The sequence below is a fragment of the Peromyscus maniculatus genome, chromosome 3 (genome assembly GCF_049852395.1).
Source record: "Peromyscus maniculatus bairdii isolate BWxNUB_F1_BW_parent chromosome 3, HU_Pman_BW_mat_3.1, whole genome shotgun sequence".
NCBI classification, from domain to species: Eukaryota; Metazoa; Chordata; class Mammalia; order Rodentia; family Cricetidae; genus Peromyscus; species Peromyscus maniculatus.
Window position 1 is genome coordinate 84,176,215 of NC_134854.1, and position 20,804 is coordinate 84,197,018.

Genomic DNA, 20,804 nt, shown 5'->3' on the forward strand with positions numbered 1-20,804 from the left:
TCACAGACATACACTCCTTTGTATCTGGTCTCTATGAGCCCAGTATCAAAGCTTTAAGGTGGATTTCTGGTCTTGATAGCACTTGGCTGTAGTCACGAAATCCCATGTACCAGTGTAGTTTTCGTCATTTTGGCCAGGAAAATGTATGGGAAAAATAAGCTATAGTAACTCCAGGCAGCCATTCTAGATTCTTTATATTGACATATCAAACATTTAATTAGATGGATATTCTGTTGCAGTAGAATATTATTTTAAGGTGTGTTACTTTTGTTTATGTTGCATTTGTTTATCTCTGTAAAGCTGTGTTACTGTACCTGTCTAACACACCTGGTGGTCTAATAAAAAGCTAAATGGCCAATAGTGAGGCAGAAGAAAGAATAGGTGGGGCTGTCAGACAGAGAGAATTAATAGGAGAAATCTGAGAAAAGAGAATTGAAAAGTAGGATTCAGAGAAGGAGGAGGACATCAGGGGTCAGCCACCCAGTTACACAACCAGCAACAAAATAAGAGTAAGATTTATAGAAAAAAGAAAATGGGAAAAACCCCAAGGCAAAAGGTAGAGGAGATAATTTAAATTGAGGAAAGCTGGCAAGAAATAAGACAAGCTAAGACCAGCCATTCATAAGTAATAATGACCATCCATGAGTGATTTACTTGGGAGCTATCTGGCATACCAACGTGGGGCTTGAATATCCATCTAGAGCCTGAGAAAGCTCAACAACAACAACAACAACAACAACAGAATTGTATATGTCTCCTTTAAGAGTTTCCGCCAGATGCAGGTCAATGTGCCCTTGAGCAGCTAGAACCAATAGCTGAGAAGCCCCCAACTGAATCAGGCCCTCTGGATAAGTGAGACAGTTGATTAGCTTGATCTGTTTGGGAGGCATCCAGGCACTGGGACTGGGACTTGTACTCAGTGCATGAGTTGGCTGTTTGGAACCTGGGGCTTATGCAGAGACACTTGGCTCAGCCTGGGAGGAGGGGACTGGACCTGCCTCGACTGAATCTACCAGGTTGAACTCAATCCTCAGGGGAATCTTTGCCCTGAAGGAGATGGGAATAGGGGGTGTGTTAGGGGGAAGGCAGGGGTCGGGGGAGGGGGGAGAAAAGGGAATCTGTGGCTGATATGTAAAATTAAATTAAATTTAAAAAAAAAAAGGAGGAACAACACACTAAGTAAAAAACGCCTACTGCAGTGCAAGCATTGGCATTCTAGAGCTCTGGGAAGGTTGAATGCAGTTCCTGGCCAGACAAACCTCTGACTGTGAGTTTCACACTTGGTTTTCACAACCCAAGAAGCAAGTGGAGCCAGCTGACAGCCTCACTCTGAGAATTCAGGTGTAGATTGGCAGTATAAAGGTTTGCTTATATGGTCAAAAAAGACTGAAAATATACAATAAAAGAGGTCCAGATGGAAAAACCTCTAAATGTTACAGTATGTTGAACATTGTGCATAAGCTTAAAAAAAAGGAAATGGGTATAGTCATAGAAAAAAATGTCTAGTTTATAAAATAAAAAAGCCTTTAAAGAGAGAAGTAAAGTAATGTAAAAAAGGATAAGCCACATAAGATGGGAAATACACAAAGAATCTGGATCATGTATGCTATTGTGTTGATTTCGAATGTTTTGATTGTTGTTAAACAAGAGCTGCTAAAAGACTGTTGGGGTTGTGAACTGGACTGTTAAACTGAACCAATCCAGATACTTTAGAAATGCCTTAACTTTAAAAAAAAAGTCAAAAAATATGCAAATATGCTTTGGAGTTCTGTTCCCAAAGGATATGAGAGTCTGTGGATTCCTTCAATGTTAATATGAATCAGGTTTGATTAGGTGAGATCTCCTGAATCTTGACAGGTGATTTCTATTAACAAAGATTATAGCTGGTCTTCCCAGGACTTGGCCATTATCTCAAATTTTCTCTCTGGAACCCTAATGATACTCTGTCCACAGACATCAGGAAGCAGTTTGAAGAACACAATGCCCACATTCCCAAGAGGGGTGTGGGAGGTTTTCGGTTATTTGGTGAGTTATAGATGTTTGCTATCATTTAGGGGAATATAGACTATTGATACAAATTTACAGTTAATTTTGTTATACTGTACACATGTTTCTACTCTTGTTAAAGGGATTTTTGTGCATTGATAAAAATTTAAGATTAATTTTGTTACAACATATTGTATGTATGTTTCTCTTTTTGTTAGAGGTATTGTGCCTATACAGTTCATTTAAAAATGAAGGTTGAAGTTCTAGTTTTTGAAAGCTATTATTACAAACTATATAGGATAATCAGGAAACACAGGTTAGTTGTTAGTCATTTATAATAATCAAAATTGTATCTATGTTAGGTATGCTGTTCATATCATATTATATATATTGTGTTCATATCATGTTTTACATACATAAAATATAATATTTTATTTTCATGTCATATTTTAGAGAGATAGACTGTCTTTAAACTTTCAAATATCTACACAATATGGAATTTAAAATATTTTGATTAACTTAGGGTTTTTCGTGATAATGAGACACACTGGCTCCTAGCAGCACCAATTTACTTCAGAGATGACAAGCATTGAAGAAACTCCTTATGGAGTTTGCTTTCATTGTGGCAAGGTTAGCCACTGGACAAAGAAACTGTTCTTGCCTTTGACTGCTGACAATATAGTGTGCAGACTGGACATGCAGGACACACAGGAAAAAGACTGTTGAATTTTGCCAAAACAAGGCAGGAAAATCCTTCAAAATTCTTACTTCACTGAAGAATCTGCCAGATATTCTGCAGGACACAGAGGAAAATGACTGAAGAACTTTGCCAAAATAAGGCAAGACAGTGCAAAATTACTGCATCATAAAAAATTCTGCCAGAAAATCTAGGTCTCTAGGCTGAAGATGGATGTCCCAACATTGCAGAGGAACTTTGGTTGACTGTCCAGGAAGCCAAATATTTGTGTTGTTAGATAACAACACAATGGAGTTGAAGACTAGATAGTTATAGATACAATTTTCCTTAGTTATGATAGAAAGTAAATTATGTATAAATCTTTGGAGTCAGTAAGATAGAATAGATAATACATTATTTTCTCTTAAAAGGCTAGCTACAAATGGACAGAATATTGCAAATATAATTCCTACTTGATAATTATTTTTGTTGTATGTAGTTTTACTATGTTAAAGTTAAAAACCCTTTCATTTTTATTTAGACAAGAAGGGGAAATGTTGGGGAATATTATTTTAAGGTGTGTTACTTTTGTTTATGTTGCACTTATTTAACTCTGTGAAGCTGTGTTACTGTGCCTCTCCAGCACACCTGACTAGTCTAATAAAGAACTGAATGGCCAATAGCAAGGCAGGAGAAAGGATAGGCAGGGCTGGCAGGCAGAGAGAATATATAGAAGGAGAAATCTGGGAGGAAAAATATCTAAGAATAAGAGAGAAGGAGGAAGACACCACTGGTCAGCCACACAGCTACACAGCAAGCCTTGGAGTAAGAGTAAGATTCACAAAAGTAAGAAGATTAGAAAAGCCCAGAGGCTGAAAGGTAGACGGGATAATTTAAGTTAAGAAAAGATAGCTAGAAACTAGGCCAAGTTGAGACATTCATAATTAAGAATAAGCTTCCATGTCTGATTTATTTGGGAGCTGGGTGTTGGGTGTTCCTAAAGAGTAAAATACCAAAAACAACATTCTGAGTCTCAGCCAAGTGACACATAAAATTATCCGTCGAAAAAGAGAATATAAATCAAGGGCAGCTACACCCGGAATAGGGAAGTGAGGCATCAGAGCTCTCTCTGTGGCCGGTGGAGAACGAGTGAGCGCCCCCTGGAGTGGACTCCCCTAACTGCGTTTTCACGATCAGCTTAGCTGCTTTTCAAAGACACTGTGATGCTCAGGTAAAGCTCCTGCAACAGGCCCGGAGAAACATGTCGACAGGCAAAGGAAAGAAAAGGAAGAATACTGACCTTGAAGATCACTTCATATTGTTCACCTGCTATCAGACAACCAGCTCTACCTCAGAGCTTCAAGCATTCTTAAATGCTGTTCACAAGACCACATTAAGACACTTCATTTAAATGTTTTAAAGTTTATGATATAAAAATATTTAAAAAGTAAATAAAGACATCCAGCCTCTGGCAAAAAAAAGGAAAAATCTCAATGAAAATTGTAACATACAATCTTAATTGTAGTGCTCAATAACACTGTGAAATGTAGGTTTTATATTTGAAGTTTCTTTTGTACATTCTATAAGCTCTTAAATCTCCTCTAAAGGCCCAAATATTAAAATTTAGTCCATAGCCCACAGTGCTATTGGTTGGAATCTATAACAGATAAGACTTAGAGAATCAATTAAATCATTGAGGACATAGCTGTATAAAGAGGTGTTTCCCAATCTATGGGTCACAGCCCCTTTGGCAAACCTCTATCTCCAAAAATATTTACATCCTGCTTCATAATAATAGCAAAATTATAATTATGAAGTATCAACAAAACTAATTTTATGGTTGGGGGTCACTACAACATGAGGAACTGTATTAAAGGGTCACAGCATTAAGAAGGTTGAGAACTACTGGTATAGAGGATATGGGCTACTTTATTTTTTCTGCTTATTGGGAGCCAAGAGACTGGAAAAATCAAAATTAGTTCAGCTTCATAAGATACATTTAAGATAGACTTCCTAATATTACTTTACCAATGATATAGAAATGTAGGATAATGATATGATAGGATAAAAATGTATGTTATTGAATCTACCTTTAAAAAACAACTCATTTGAATTGTTTTATTTTATATTGCTATAGATTTTATTTTATTGATATAAATTTAAAGTGAATTTTGTTATGCTGTATGTATATTTCTACTCTTGTTTAAGGTACTATGTTTATACAATTCATTTAAAATTTTAATGTATAATAAAGAAATACAGATTAATAATTGGTCACCATTGTTTTTATTCTAGTGTGATCAGACACTTAATGGCCTGGGAATTGAACCTGGGTCCTTTGGATTATCAGTCAGTGCTCTTAACTGCTGAGCCATCTCTCTTTCCCATAATTAGTCATCTATAATAATCAAACTTACAGTCATGTTAGTTAAGTTTTTTAGGTATACATAAATATATTTCAATTAGGTAGGTAATCATCAAACACTTCAACGACCTACAGAATATGGCATTTAAAATGTTTTAAGAACTTAGAATTTTCTGGACAGTGAGACACATCTGCTCATGACAGCACCAATTACTTCAAAGAGGATGATGGACAACAAAGAAGTTCATTATGGAGTTTGCTTTTGTTGTGGCAAAAGTTAGACACTGGACAAAAAAAAAATGCCTTTGCCTTGACTGCTTGACAGGCTGCTGTATAAACTGGACATGTAGGTCCCATAGGAAGGTAACCACTGAACTTTGCAAGGTTAGATGGTCCTTCAGATTCTTGCTTCATAGAAGAAACTGCCAGACATTCTACAGGACATGGGGAGAAGCGACTGACAAACTTTGCCAGAATGGATGGAACAGCCATTAAAATTTACTACTTCACTGAAAGCTATGCCAGAGACTCTATGCCTGTAGGCTGAAGATGGATGCCCCAATGTTGCAGAGGAACTTTGGATGACTGTCCAGACAGCCAGGTGTCTCTGTCATTTCTAGAATTTTGGAAGCTGTTTACAATGCACTTCCTACTTACTCTGGTAATATTATATTCTTCTGGAGTCTTTGATGGAGTTAAAGACTAGATAGTTATAATTGTAATTTTCCTTAGTCATGATAAAAGGTAAATTACATATGAAACTTAAGACTCACAAAAATAGGATGGATAATAAAATGTTTTCTTTAACTTTGTCAAATACAAATAGACTAGATATTGTAACTGTAATTCTTGAGTGATAACTGTTTTTGTTATATATAATTTTACTATGTTAAAGTTAAAACTTTCCTTTTTGATTAGACAGAAAAGGGGAAGCGTTGTGTGGCTGTGAATATGTGTGGCTCTCAATGGATAATAAATAAAGCTGTTTTGGCCTATGGCAAGAGGGCTTACAGGCAGGAGGGAAAGCCAAGCAGAGATATAGAGAGAAGAGCAGAGTCAGGAGAGATGCCAGCCTGCCACCAAATGAGCAACAAGATGCCAGTAGACTAATAATGCCATGGCCACATGGTAACATATAGATTAATAGGAATGGGTTAATTTAAGATGAAAGAGCCAGCTAGAAAGAAACTAAAGCCCTAGGCCATACAGTTTGTAATTAATAATAAGCCTCTGGGTGATTATTTTAGAAGTGACTGCTGGACTGCAGGGCTGGGTGGGACTGGAAAAAGTTCCATCTACATACCAGGAAAAGTTTCTTAACAAATCTGTCTTTTTTCCACTTGAAAATTTGGTGTTAGTCTCTGACAAAATCATATTGGATTTAATTTGTGTTCATGACCAGATATTCCACTCTTGTTAAATTTTTATGGTGATTACACATGTCCTATTTCTCCTAAAATAAAACTTCCTAATAACTTTCTATAAAATTGTCCTTTTAGATAATAAATTTATAACATATTATTGCCATTTTATACTAAAGTGCTGGTGACCTTTCTTATACATTCCTAATACTATAAATTTTTCTTTCTTTTTATTCTTAGTATCTCATTTGTTACTATTAATGAGTTCTTTGTTCATCCAAATTACTAGTTTGTCAAAGTATCTGTAGTCTTTCCAATGTGATTTTTAAAATATTTATTCTTCTTCCACTCTTTTGAACATTCAATTATTGTCATTCATGTAAATTGCTGCATTGGTGAGACCTCTAAGTGAAAAGGGAAGGATAAAGTGATTTTTAATACCTACTGTAAGGAACGCTAATTGCTGGCAGCATCAGGCAGCAATTCCATGATTCCTTATATTACCATATCAAACATTTTCACTTTGCCTTTCTCAGTGTAAACTTCAGAGCTTTTCATATCCCTGAACCCACAGGCCGGCATTTCTCATATTTTATCTCTCATGTGACACTTTCTGGGGGAATTGGACACCAAATCACCAATGAAGTGATTTTACAGTGCTTGACATAAGAACTGCCATTGATAGATCTGACATTTCAGAGGGTGTGTGATTTACCATTCTTGCTCTTCAGTGTCCCTCTGTATCTTCTTGTCTCATTAACGTTGACATCACTGAGATGAATCTGGCCGTATTGCAGCATCTTGATAACAACATAATCATCCTGCCTGAAGTTACCACAGCTTATTTTCCCCACACATTTTTCCTGACTAAAACAATGGAAACTACAGTGGCTCATGGGACTAAATGACCATAACCGAGTACTATCAACACCAGAAATACATCCTAAAGCTTTGATACTGGGCTCATGAAGAACAGATACACAGGAGTGTGGATTAAGTCACTTTTGTCTCTATTGTTGAATATGCCCCTTCTCTCTGAGCATTTTGAGGATCCGTTGGTCTCACTTCTTCCCTTTTCTATGCCTGTGTCCCTGTTAAATGCATTGTGTATTGTTATAGATCTTTTTGCTTCTGTTTTGTCTCTAGGCATTTTCCGCTTGTGGTGGTTAGTTCTGCAGAGCATTAACCCAGAATATATAGCATCCATACATTATGTTTTATTCAACATCTTTTAACACAATGCCTGGAGACACTAAGATGATTTTAAATCAATCACAACATTCTTCTTCATTTATTTTATAATCTAAAATGATGTCTGAGAAAGAGATATTTAAAATCTATGTAGCTAGATACTTAAACTGAATCTGATTAAGTTATTGAAATTATTTTGCAAGTAGCTGCTCCTTATATTTGCATGTATATTTTCATTTTCAGATCTCATTGGATTAATGCAAAATTAGTCAAATGATGTTTTTCACATATACTTATTGCCATTGGTGAACTAAATATTGTGATCTATTTGGATTACATGAATGACAAGAACTTACTTCATATGGTATTAGAATTGATAACTGTAATGGAAATAGTAACTTCTGTATAGGGGTATTGAAAAGGTACAGTGCATGTTAAAAATATTTTATTTTTTTACAGTGGCAGTATATCAAATCATAGTGAGAACTATGTTTTCTTGATGAATTGAACATAAACCTCATTTTCTTTTCTTTTTTGTTATTTTGAGACAGGGTTTCTCTGTGTAGCTTTGTGCCTTTCCTGGAACTCACTCTGTAGCCCAGGCTGGCCTTGAACTCACAGAGATCCACCTGGCTCTGCCTCCTGAGTGCTGAGATTAAAGGCTTGTGCCACCACCACCCAGCTTAAATCTCATTTTCTTATCAGACTAGAAATGATACAGATAGTTATGCAATGTTATTTCTTCTACATCTAGCCACACCTACACCACTTATTCTATAAAAGGTATTTTCAGCAGTACTTGATGGCAACAATAAGCATTGTCACTCTTTTTATCATAGTCTATTTTCATTATTTTTGATCAAAGTTATACTTATAAAAGTGTTTACCCAAGAGTTGAACCACAGTGCCCTCTAACATCTCATGATTATCACATTTCATGACTTTATCATTTCCTCTTGTATATCATTTAATCTTAGCTGTTTTACTATCATGACTTTTAAGTATGAAAATGCACTGCTAATATTGCCAGTAAGAGGTCATACTGAGTGATTGACTTAGAAATTAAAAGAAAAATTACTGAAAACAATGGAGGTACAAAAGATGTAATGATTAAGTATCACTACAGTTCCTTAACATCTTCCTTATACAGTTATAAGGCCATCTTAATATCAAAGTGCTATTTCTCACTCCAAGTATATCTTTGATCAACAATGAACCAAAGACTTGCAGCAGCTCTGAAGGCCTTCTACTTGCTCAGGCTACTTTTGCAACAGAGAAAGATATGAGATTACAATATGGTGGACCACTGCAAGATACTTGTTAAAATGAGACAAATAATGACATATCAGAGGTTTGTCCATATCTTCAAAGGATTCTCCAAGGATGAGAATGTTGTAAAAGTCACCAAAACTGTTGAAATAGAAACAATTTGAAGTTGGTGGTAGATGAGGGTGAACTGAGGAGGTTCTAGATATTCCTGGGATTGACAAAGAGTTGTTACAGATGGAAAAGGAACACATATCTAAGGAAGAAACAAAAATAAACTTCTGGAGAAGAAAATTCTCCAGAAAATATGTAATGTTTGTCTTTCTGAAATTTGCCTGACTCTGATACAATTATTTGCAGCCCCATCATTTTTATTGCAAATGATATATCTTTATTCTTCACAATTAAAACAAATCCTCAATCGTATATATCTACAATTTTTCTCTCATATATGGTTCCAAGATATCATATAAGCAAAAATAATGAAAGAGTGCTTTATATGAAAGTTTGCTAAAAAGGAATAAAGGGAAAAGGCATGAGAAAAAGGATAGTGAGCTATTGGGTAGGTGTGCTGTGGGTTCAATATACATGTATGTGCTATGGAATCTATGCTTTTTACTCTAGCTTTTATCTTAGCTCTTTACATATTAAATCAAAGTATATGATTTCTGTGAACTAAATTGTATTAAATATTTTAGATGAGAACAGATGTCAGTTATGTACTTTGACACCTTCGCCATTTCCTCCTAAGAGTTGGTAAGAATCAATGTTGGGTGAAGGAATTATGAGCTCCCCAAGTTTATGTCTATTCAACAACCACATGTAGCATACTATTTTTCTTATAGACATTGAACAATGTTTTCAAAACCAACAGGTAGCTACCAACTAGTGCAATACAAACAATTATTGTAGGTTCTCACCTTCTCCTAAGAAAAAACTCAAAGTATCACCAGTCTCATACACCTGTATTGGTGAAATTATTAAGGCCACTCCACATAGTTAAAAGGAAGATTTATTTAGTGGGTGACTTACAAATGAAGGGATAGGTAGATTGCGGGGGTCTGAGGAAGGTGTATCGCAGTCCAGTGGTGTTCTCTGGAGCTCTGCTCAGTCAATCTCCACCGTCTAGGGTCCAGGAACAGAGAGAGCACAACCCATCCAGGTCTCGAGTCTCCAGACGCCTCCCCTGGCCCCGCCTCATAGGCATGACAGTTGCCAGAGTCTCAATGAGGGTTGGAACTTCCAGATCCAAGCTGGAATGGCTACCCTCTATACACCTGGATGATATTCAATCACAACTGTCCCCACAAAGCCTATCATCTAAAAATAATACAACAGTTGGAAATGAATAAGGAAAGTAATTAAAGAAGTATTAACCTGATTAAATGATGAAAATAAAAATAGCTCATACCGGTTCTACCAACATGATAGCACAGTTTACATGTACAACATTATGAATATATATTCTAAGTATTATTGTTCATAACCAGAAATTAACTAAACTGGATTGTATTATTGATGTGATATCCTCACATTAATTTTGTTTTACTGAATCACTGATAATTCCTATATTTTTATGTTATCATCATGAGTTTAAACTCTAGGCATAGAAATATTTCTCATTCCATATTCCAATTTGTTAAGCTGAAATGTCACAATGATAACTTGAATAACTCTCCATACCAACATAATAACTCATTTGCTTGTTTGTTATTTTGATATCACCAGATAGGTGATACTCTATAACCTATAGTACTTCAGTGGTATAGCATATAAAGATCAAATAGCCACATTTGATACTGGAAATTTAATTTTGATATATAGAAAGATATCAGTGCAGAGCATTTATAAGTACCCTAACAACACTATAATGTTTTCACTACAGAAAATCTCTATTCAACAAAATTGCATCTCTCATAAACCATATCTCAGCTATGAAAAATAATCAGCCAATTCATAAACACCACTGACTTTTACAGAGGGCATCATGTTGCTGTGGATGAGTTAAAAGGTCACCAAAAACTTTTCTATGTAGCAAAACAAGTCATACACAGTGGTTGCTAACATACATAGAAGATAATAATTAAACCACAGAATCACTTTGAAGTGCATTCTAGCAACAAACAGCAATGCCTATGAATAGACAATGTAAGATTGTTGCTGGAGGGCTTCTCTCCAGCTTCCACCAAGCCCCATAGTCCCACAATTCACATATAAAATAATCACTCAGACAGTTACAATACTTCTCTCCAGGTTCCCCAAGCCCTGCAGTCCCACAATCCACGTATAAAATAATCACTCAGATGTTTATATCACTTATAAACTGTATGGCCGTGGCAGGCTTCTTGCTAACTGTTCTTTTATCTTAAATTAACCCATTTTTATAAATCTATACCTTGCCACGTGGCTGGTGGCTTACCGGCGTCTTTACATGCTGCTTATCCTGGCGGTGGCTGCAGTGTCTCTCCTCCTTCTTCCTGTTTCCCCAATTTTCCTCTCTCTTTGTCCCGCCTATACTTCCTGCCTGGTCACTGGCCATCAGTGTTTTATTTATATAGAGTGATATCCACAGCACTTCCCCTTTTCTTCTTTTTTTAAAAAGGAAGGTTTTAATTTTAACATAGTAAAATTACATATAACAAAACAATTATCAAGCCAGAATTATAGTTACAATATTAAAGAAGATGTCCTATTTATCTTATATTTGTGAGTTTAAGGTTTTATATCTAACTTATCTTTTATCATAACTGAGGAAATTACAACTATCTAGTTTTCAACCATATCAAAGACCTGAGAAGGAACATAATGGTACCTGAGAAATGGTAGATGGATGCAAGTAACTTTCAGGAATCTTGCAAGAGTAGACAGAGACAGCTGGCAGCCTGGACAGTCACCTAATGTTTCTCAGCATTGTTGGTGCATTCAAATTGGCTACATGCCTAGAGTATTTGACAGATCATTTTCGGAAGCAGGAATTCTGAAAGACCATCTTACCCTGTCTTGGCAGAGTACAGTGGTCGCTTTCCTTGTGTCCTGCTTGTCCAGAAAGGACAGCATTGCATTTGTACTGTCAGCCATCAAGGCAAGGGCAGTTCTTTGCCCAGTAGGCCATTTTGTGCCAAAAAGACAAACTTCCAAATGGAAATGTCTTAGAAGCCCAACATTCTCTTGGGATCAATTGGTGCAGCCAGGAGCAATTGTGTCTCACGTCAACAGAATTTTAAGTTATTTAAATGCCATTTTCTCTAGGTCTATGAAGTGTTTGAAGATTACCTATCTATCTGAAATATATCTATGTAAACCTAGAAGACAACTAACATGGCTACAAATATGATTATCATAGATGACTAATTATTAATGTATTTTTAATTATCCATTACAATTTTAAATGAGTTAAACATACCTCAAACAAGAATAGAAATATATATACAGTATAACAAAATTAACTTCAAGTTTGTATCAATAAACTAAAATCCATACCAATGTAAAACATTTTAAACATAAACTAAAATCTATACCAATGTAAAACATTTTAAACAAGTTGTTCTTTAAAAGTAGGTTCATTAATCTACCCTTTTATCTTATCATCTCTATATCCTCCTATATATCTATATCATATCCCCTTTTCTTTTTTAGAAAGAGATCACATTTATAATCAACCTGTTTTAAATAAAAATATTGGTTTTTCTCTGTCCCCCACCAGAGGGCTCTTATGATTTGGGACACAAGAATATCTTAACCATTTTTTTTTTAAGCAATTTGTCTGGGTTTAGAGGGGGAGTGAGCCAATTCCATCTCCAAAGCCAGCTTGGTATATGTGGGAATTTGGGCATAGCATCTCTTACTACTTCCTGCTGGAGGGGGGCGCTGTATCTTATGGGGACGCAAAGAAAATTTTAGGCCTATGGGGTAGTCCATGAGGCTGTATTGTGTGAACCAGTTGCCTTGAAACCGCTCTGGATGTTGGATCATCTGGGCCATGGTGTCATCAGAGACCTTTCAGGGGGTCTTGGCTGGTGAAACCTGATGTATCTTAATCTGGAACAAATCCACAGCCTCTGGCTTTCTGTGGAAACAAAAGCAGAACCTCTTTTCCAAAGCAACATATCCTTAAATCCAAATTTTGAAGTCAAGCTACCTTTAAAATATACATTTTGGCATAACTCAACAGCTTTTGTAATCAAATGTTTTTCTTCAGTTACGAATATCAAGGAGAACATAATCCAGATTCTCTGTGTGGTAGCCATCCTTACGTGGCTTATTTTTTATATTACCCTGAGCCTATTGCTTTAAACTGCACCATTCTAAGACTGAAACGGTGGTATGGCTGCTGGCTCCGCCCATTTCAGCTTACCAACATGGTGTTTTCTGCCAGTTCTGTGAGTCATCAAGTCTCAGAAATAATGGGTCTAAGTTTTTATCAAAGCAGTGTGTAGCCCAGAAACCTTTTTTTTTTCTAATACTAGTAAAGACTAAATCTACCACACAGCATAATGTGCCACTGGCAGACACCTCATTTCCACCATACTGCTGGTCAAACGCAAAGGCCAGGAACCTGCCAGTGTTCAAACCTGCATTTTGCAACGTCTAGCTGCCCTTATGAGACATGAAGCAGGAACCTGGTTTTGGCTTTGTTTAGAATTGGTTATTAAATATTCTCAGGTCTAAGGTGGAAACTCGAGCCGTTGGGCACCATTTGTTGCTGGAGGGCTTCTCTCCAGCTTCCACCAAGCCTCACAATCCCACAATTCACATATAAAATAATCACTCAGATGCTTATAATACTTATAAACTGTATGGCTCTGGCAGGCTTCTTGCTAACTGTTCTTTTATCTTAAATTAACCCATTTTTATAAATCTATACCTTGCCACGTGGCTGGTGGCTTACCGGCGTCTTTACATGCTGCTTGTCCTGGCGGTGGCTGCAGTGTCTCTCCTCCTTCTTCCTGTTTCCCCAATTCTCCTCTCTCTTTGTCCCGCCTATACTTCCTGCCTGGTCACTGGCCATTAGTGTTTTATTTATATAGAGTGATATCAACAGGATAAGATGATCCAGCTAAATAAAGTTATGCAGAGTATGTAATCTTTAGCTTTTTTCCTATCAAGATCAGCTAGAAGTTTCCAGTTTTTTTTCCCCTAGTTTTTGGAACACCATCTTCACTGCATCTTGGAAGCAAGCAACATTAGAGAGAACATTTTATAAGTTAAAAGTTATTTAGGGAGAACTGTTTTAGTGTACCCAACTTATGTGTCCAGTATGGTAGCTTAGAAAAATATTTATTCCTACTTGTCAGAACTCTCCTTGAGAAATACTTCTAAATCATTAAAGAAATCAGGAGCCAGCAATAGTCCTTCTTCCTGTTTATCATCAGACAGAATCCTATGTAAATGTTGTTGCTCCGAGATCTGTTCTTTTCAAATTCCACATGGCCCAGGTCATCGACTGCTCTGGGTCCAACAATCCTTCCTTCCCTCTTTGGCAGGGCTCCCTGAGCTCCATCTACTGTTTGCCTGTGAGTCTCTGTATCTGCTCCCATAAGTTGCTGGGTGAAATCCCTCTGATGGTGACTGGGCAAGGAACCAATCTATGAGTAGGAACCAATTTATGAGTACAGAAGAATATCATTAAGAACAATTTTATTGACTATTTTTTGCCAGTGGTGTTATGTTTGTTTCTATCCTAGGTTACTGGGCTATCCAACTTCCAATTTCTGGTGATCCAGGAAGTTTCAGGCATGGGATCTCTGTTGTGAGCCTCAAGTTAGATCAGTCATTGGTTGGCCATTTACACATGTTCTGCACCACCACTATCCAAGCACTTCTTGCAGGTATGGCACATTGTAGATAAAAAGTTTTGTGTCTGGGTTGCTGTCCTGTTCCCACCATTGGAAGCCTTGCCAGGAGAACATGGCCCATAGAATCAACTAAGCAGAGACCATAGCGGCTCACAGTCTCAAGACTGAGGCAACAATAAAGGAGACTGCATGAGTCTGTGTCCTAGGTGCTCTGAGTAAATGTTATGATTGTGTAGCTGGTGTTCTTATGGGACTCCTAACTGGGAGTGCAAGTATATCTGACTTTTTTGGTTGCTCTTGGAACCCTTTTCCTTCTTCTGGGTTGCCTTGTCCAGTCTTAACATAAGAGTTTGTGCCTAATCTTTTTTTTCTTTGTTTGTTTTATATAATTTATTATTTTTTTCCTTTTACATACCAACCCATGTTCCCCCTCCCTCCTCTTCTCCCACTCTCTCATCCACCTATCCCCATTCCACCCCCATCCCCTCCTCATAGAGGGTAAGGCCTCTCTTGAGTAGTCCACACAGGCTGTCATACCATGTTGGGGACAGACCTAACCCCTCACCCCACCCCCACCCCCCTGCCGCCCCTTGCAACAAGTTTGAGTAAGGCATCACACCATAGGGAATGGGTCTAAAAGGCCCATCTGTATACCTGTGATAAGTTCTAGCCCCATTGCCAGGGAACCCAAAGACACATCAAGCCACTCAACTTTCACCCACATTCAGAGGGCCTAGTTCGGGTCCCATGCAGACTCCCCAGCTGTCATTCCAGAGTCTGTGAGCTCCCATTAGCTTGGGTCAGTAATTTCTGCCATTTTTCCCATCATGATTCTGACTCCCCTTGCTCCTACAACCCTTTCTCCTTCTCTTCAAGTGAACTCCAGGCTCTTGTCCAAGTGCTTGGCTGTGGGTCTCTGCATCTGCTTCCATTAGTTACTGGATGTAGGTTCTATGATAACAATTAAAGTAGACACCAACCTGAGTGCAGGACACTAAGAGGGACACACATGGGTTGCTCTGGGAAGGGGAAAGGCTTAAGATCTCCTGGGTAAACTGAGAGGTGGGGACAGAGGAGAGTGGATTGAAGGGGATGGGAGGTGGGAACATGGGGGAGAGACCGGGAGGGAGACAATGAAAACAATGAAAGAGGTATCTTGACAGAGCGTCCCATTAAGGGGTTGGGGAGAAAGCTGCAGCAAGGGAAAACCCCAGGAACTCACAAGATTGTCCCCAGATAAGACTCATAGCAATGGTGGAGAGGGTGCTTGAATTAGCCTTCCCCTGAGCTTAGATTGAGGGCTACTCTAATTGTCATCATAGAGCCTAATCTTATTATATCTTGTTATGATATTCTCAATTGATATCCCTCGAAAGCCTATTATTTTCTGAAGGGAAATGGAGAAGCAGAGGATCTGGGGGAGAGAGAAGGTTGGGGGAAACTGGAAGAAGTGGAGGGAGGGAACACTCCAGTTGGGATACAGAGAATTAAAAAATTAGTTACATATGAATACATTCAATGTGGAGATCAGGATGTGGAGTTTTGCAGAAGCAAATACTGGCACCACAGTGTGAGAGCTCTCTTAGTGAAGACAGCAGTTGGGAAATCCCCAGTATAAAATATATGTTTGCTACAGTGACCCACCTAGGCCACAATTTAACTTAACTTCAGCCTCTTCTCTTTCCTGGAAAAGTGAAACACTGAATGTGCTGCTTAAAATCTGTGGTAGGTATATAAAATGAACCTTTTTTAATAAAAAAAAAAAAATCTTGGCTCCTTAGACATCTCTTGCCTCCTCTTTCTCAGGATCTCTAGTAGAATAACACAGCAAGAACATATTTTTTTTTATATATTTTCTGAACCAATGTAACAGACCACATATTCTTTCTGTTCTCACTCCTTGGTGCTTATCTAGATGGCATTTTACATTTTTTCACTAATGTGATAAATTATGTTACCCTCTCCCTTGTTGTTTTATTTTATTTCATTTTTAAATTTGTCATGTGAATTTGTCAGAATAGAGCATGGTTGAACTGAAGATTTCTGATACTTGTGCTTCCATATTTTCATACATCCCACTTGCATTAAGTACTTGTCCCAGTGATGGAAAAGTCATTCTACTAAATATGCAAAGAGAAAATAATTTTTTAAAGAAAAAATAAATAGACACTGGCCTGGAGTAAGCACAAACATTACTCTTACTAAGTAAAACCTTTATGTAACTAAGCAGTTTTCTTCAAAAAGAATTGAAGAACTCATTATGACCCAAAGATATTTAAAAACCATTAAAATGACTTAAAGAGCCTATGAAGATTCGCTTAAAAGAAAGCACTTCTGCTTGGAACTGAAAATCCTCTTCTTCCTTCTTTGTTTGCAGCAAATAAAATTTCTGAAAAATTCCCATATTCACACTTAGTCATAATTTTCTCACTTGAAATCAATGGATTGTTATTAATGCTGTTAAAATCTTCTGAGACTCAAAAATGTAGCTAAAAATAAAAGCACAACTTTTGTAGTAGTGTCTTGGTGTATGATTTGCAAAATCGTCAGCATTAACTCAGAATTTCAGAGCTCATCTGTTCAAAAACTTTATACATGCTAGGTGATGTCCTGTATACTCATAACACCAGCATCTAGGTGACTGATGTTGGAGGATAACACTGAGTTTGAGGCCAGCCAGAGTTCATAGTGAGTTCAAGTTCTGCCTGGGGTCCATAAGATGACTCTGTTTCAAAAAGTGAAAAGGAAAAAACCCACCAAAACATATTTTTACAGCTAAGAAGTAGAAGAGTTAAAATGAAGAATTTATTGGAGGAGCTTATCAGTAGATTTGAACAGGTAGAATAAGGAATCCATGAATTTGGAGATAAGATAGCCAAAATATCCCTATCTAATGAGTAGAAAGAAATATATGATAAAATTTAATACAGTTGAAATAAGCCCAAGAAATAATTATGAGGAGCCATATGTATATGTTTTCCCTAGTAGCTCTTTTTACTGAAACTTATCACACAGAACAAGTTGGCTTCAAACTCATAGAAGTTCCTGTCTCTGCCTCCAATGTTCTGAGGTAGCAGGCATATCTGAGTAAACCCAGTATGAACAAAATATGGGTGAGTCTTCCAGAAGTAAAAGAAAAGGTTTTAAAGAATGCTGGAAGAAATCTGGATGAAGACGTAAAACATAAATGAAATACATAAAGACATACAATTAAGAGGCTTATCAAAGACTGGTTAAAAAAAAAAAACTTAAAGTGATCGTCACCAAGTTCACAAACTGAATGCTAAAAACAGGAAGAGAGAAATGATGTATCACAACAAATTATCTGCAGTGAAATTAATAGCTGATTTCTCAGGAGCAATCATGGAAACCAGAGTTTGTGGATGATTAATAAAAAAGTATTAAAATAATACCAACAACATTTAACAAAGAATGTCTTATCTCCTGAGAAGTATTCTTCATATAAAGAAAAAATTATACAGTCATAAGTAAACATTCCAAGAAGGTATTTGCTAACTATAGACTTAACCAAAAATTCCAAGAGGAATCTACCATACTGAAATTAAATGATACTAGATATTGTCAAATTTGTTTGAGGATACTGATATATCTACTAAGTTAACACACAGACAATTATAAAAGTGAACATTGTTATATTTTGTTAGTACCTTCTTTTATTTCCCAGATGGTTTATAAGGCAAGTGTGCATATACTAACCACAACCTCACAAACTAAGCACAGCTCCATGTTATTTGGCATATAACATAAAGATGCAGTCTGTTATGATAAAAAACACAGAAAGAAAAGCAAATTAACATATGAGAGATTGTTGTACTTTGTTGAAGTCAACTTGTTGCCAAATCAAACAGTATTAGTATATTATTGGGATATTAAAAGGAATCTTCTCTGTAATAAAAAGAAATTTTCCAGAGAAGAGGCAAAGTAATCTAGAGATGAGCAAAATTCTTTGTGAGAATCCATGCAGTCCATACTGAAGGTAGTAATAGTAGAGATGAAGAACAGAAGCCACAGCCAGGGAACACTTTAGGCTGAAGTCCATGACCAGTCTTGTATGACACATTTGGGAACCTGTGCCTCATCATGAACTACTACATGAGAGGATTGTCATCACCTTTAGTAACTTAGCTCTCACGTTAAAGAACAGGCCATTGTTGTAGGTACTGGTGAAGCTGGGAAGCTTCTGGCTTCAGAATCATTGCCTCATGGCAGTGTTCCAGGTGATAGACAAGGAAGCATCACACATGCTTCCTCTGGCCTCTCACATCACAGGAAGGTCCTGACTTGTGAAAAATGTTATCCGAGCATCAATTGAAAAGACTGGGAATGATTCAGAAAAACATCAGCACCTCACATGACAAGGACAAACCTGGTATTTCACTACTATTTCTTTAACAACATTTAAAACTTCTCATTTTTTTTCTGTAAAAGAAGTTGTAGTATGTGAAAGATTAATATGCAAGTTTGATCATTCTGAATTAGGCACATGGTGCCAATGAGGTAAGCTTTATACATTCATTGAAGCAGTTTTATTTTTTATTTATTTTTGGCCTTGTAGAAGCACAGTTTTAACAATGAAGAGATATAATATCTTACTTTGGAAGGGAGTATAGAAGGTATTTTGCTTTGTTTTAGCATGACCATAATTATGTGTGCATCTAGAATCCTAACCGTATTAGGTCAGTGCCAAAATATAAACAAAACGAAATGAAACCAGAACAAGCACACTGGAAAACTTCATTCCAGTGTCAGGAAGATTATTCATTGATAGTTCTTTCTCTGGGTTTCTAATTTTATTTCTTTCTGTCCTATAATTTATTATATGGGTGCTTAATATCTAGGCAGCAGCATTATATATAGCACTCTTAGAATTGGTTCCAATTTAAGTGTTCATCGGAGACTTAATTTCATTTCTATGCTGCCTTTCTATTGTTTATACTCTGTCTCTTTTGGTAGTAGCAGTAGTTTGCAATTTTATCATTCATCTGAAATAACGTTTAACCATCCTTATATGTTCAAAATATTCTCATTTTAAAAGCAGTATTATAAAGTCTTGGTGAATATTACACACACAATTTTATTGCACGTAAAGATTAAGTAAATGGCACTATTGAAAGTATAGAAAAAATTCAATGTCACAAAGATAGCCCATTTCAAGTGAAACCTCCTGCAGTCTTTGCTGAAGCATTTGTAGAAATGGACAGGCCATGAGAAACTTTGCATGCACATCGCCTCCACTTACAACTGTGTAGTGATATTTTATTTGTACTGAAATGTGATTTTATTTGTATGTTAATAAATAAAGTGACCTGGGGGTCAGAGCTAATAGCAAGCCATAGCAGAGCTGGGCGTTCATGGTGCACGCCTTTAATCCCAGCACTTGGTAGAAGAGCTAGGTAGATCTCTGTGTGGTCAAGAATACAGCCAGAATTGGAGACACACACCTTTAAGATCTGGAGGTCTGTAAAAACAGGCAGTGATGAGGCAGTCATGTGGTTGGGTTTACAACCAATGAGAAGGCAGAACAGAAAGTCTATATAAAGACAAACACTCAGGAAGTAGGTCTCTCTTAGCTGAAGTGGCTCTTACCTCTGATCTCTTGGCTTTCTTCTTTGTATTGGTTCTGTATTTCTTATTTAATAAGATGGATGGTTACATCTACATTTGGCACCCAATGTGACAAGAATCCATTAAAAACCACTTAACTTGGCTTGCCGACAGTTCCAGTTTCCGGCCTGGGCAGCAGGCTCCCTAGCCTGGGCCCAGGTCAGCTTGGCCTCAGGCCGGACTGACCATAGCCCCAAGCAGTTAGCTGCAGCTGGAGCTACTTGCTTAAAGCCGGTGCTACGAACAACTCAAGCCTGCCCTGTTGAACAGGGCCCCTGCCTGTAAAGCCAATGCACTTGGTCAGAGGTGAAGGAAGCCAGAGCCAAGGCTTGACTGGGCTCAAGAGGGAACATGTGGCTGGATTTAAGCTTTAGCCAGAACTTGTGGCTACAAGTTCTTGTGTTCTCTCTCTCTTTCTCTCTCTCTCTCTCTCTCTCTCTCTCTCTCTCTCTCTCTCTCTCTCTCTCTCTCTCTTTGGATTCACACCTCGGACATTAGGTGGCTCTTTTGAAATTCCTTCGGATTTCTACTGTTCTGGA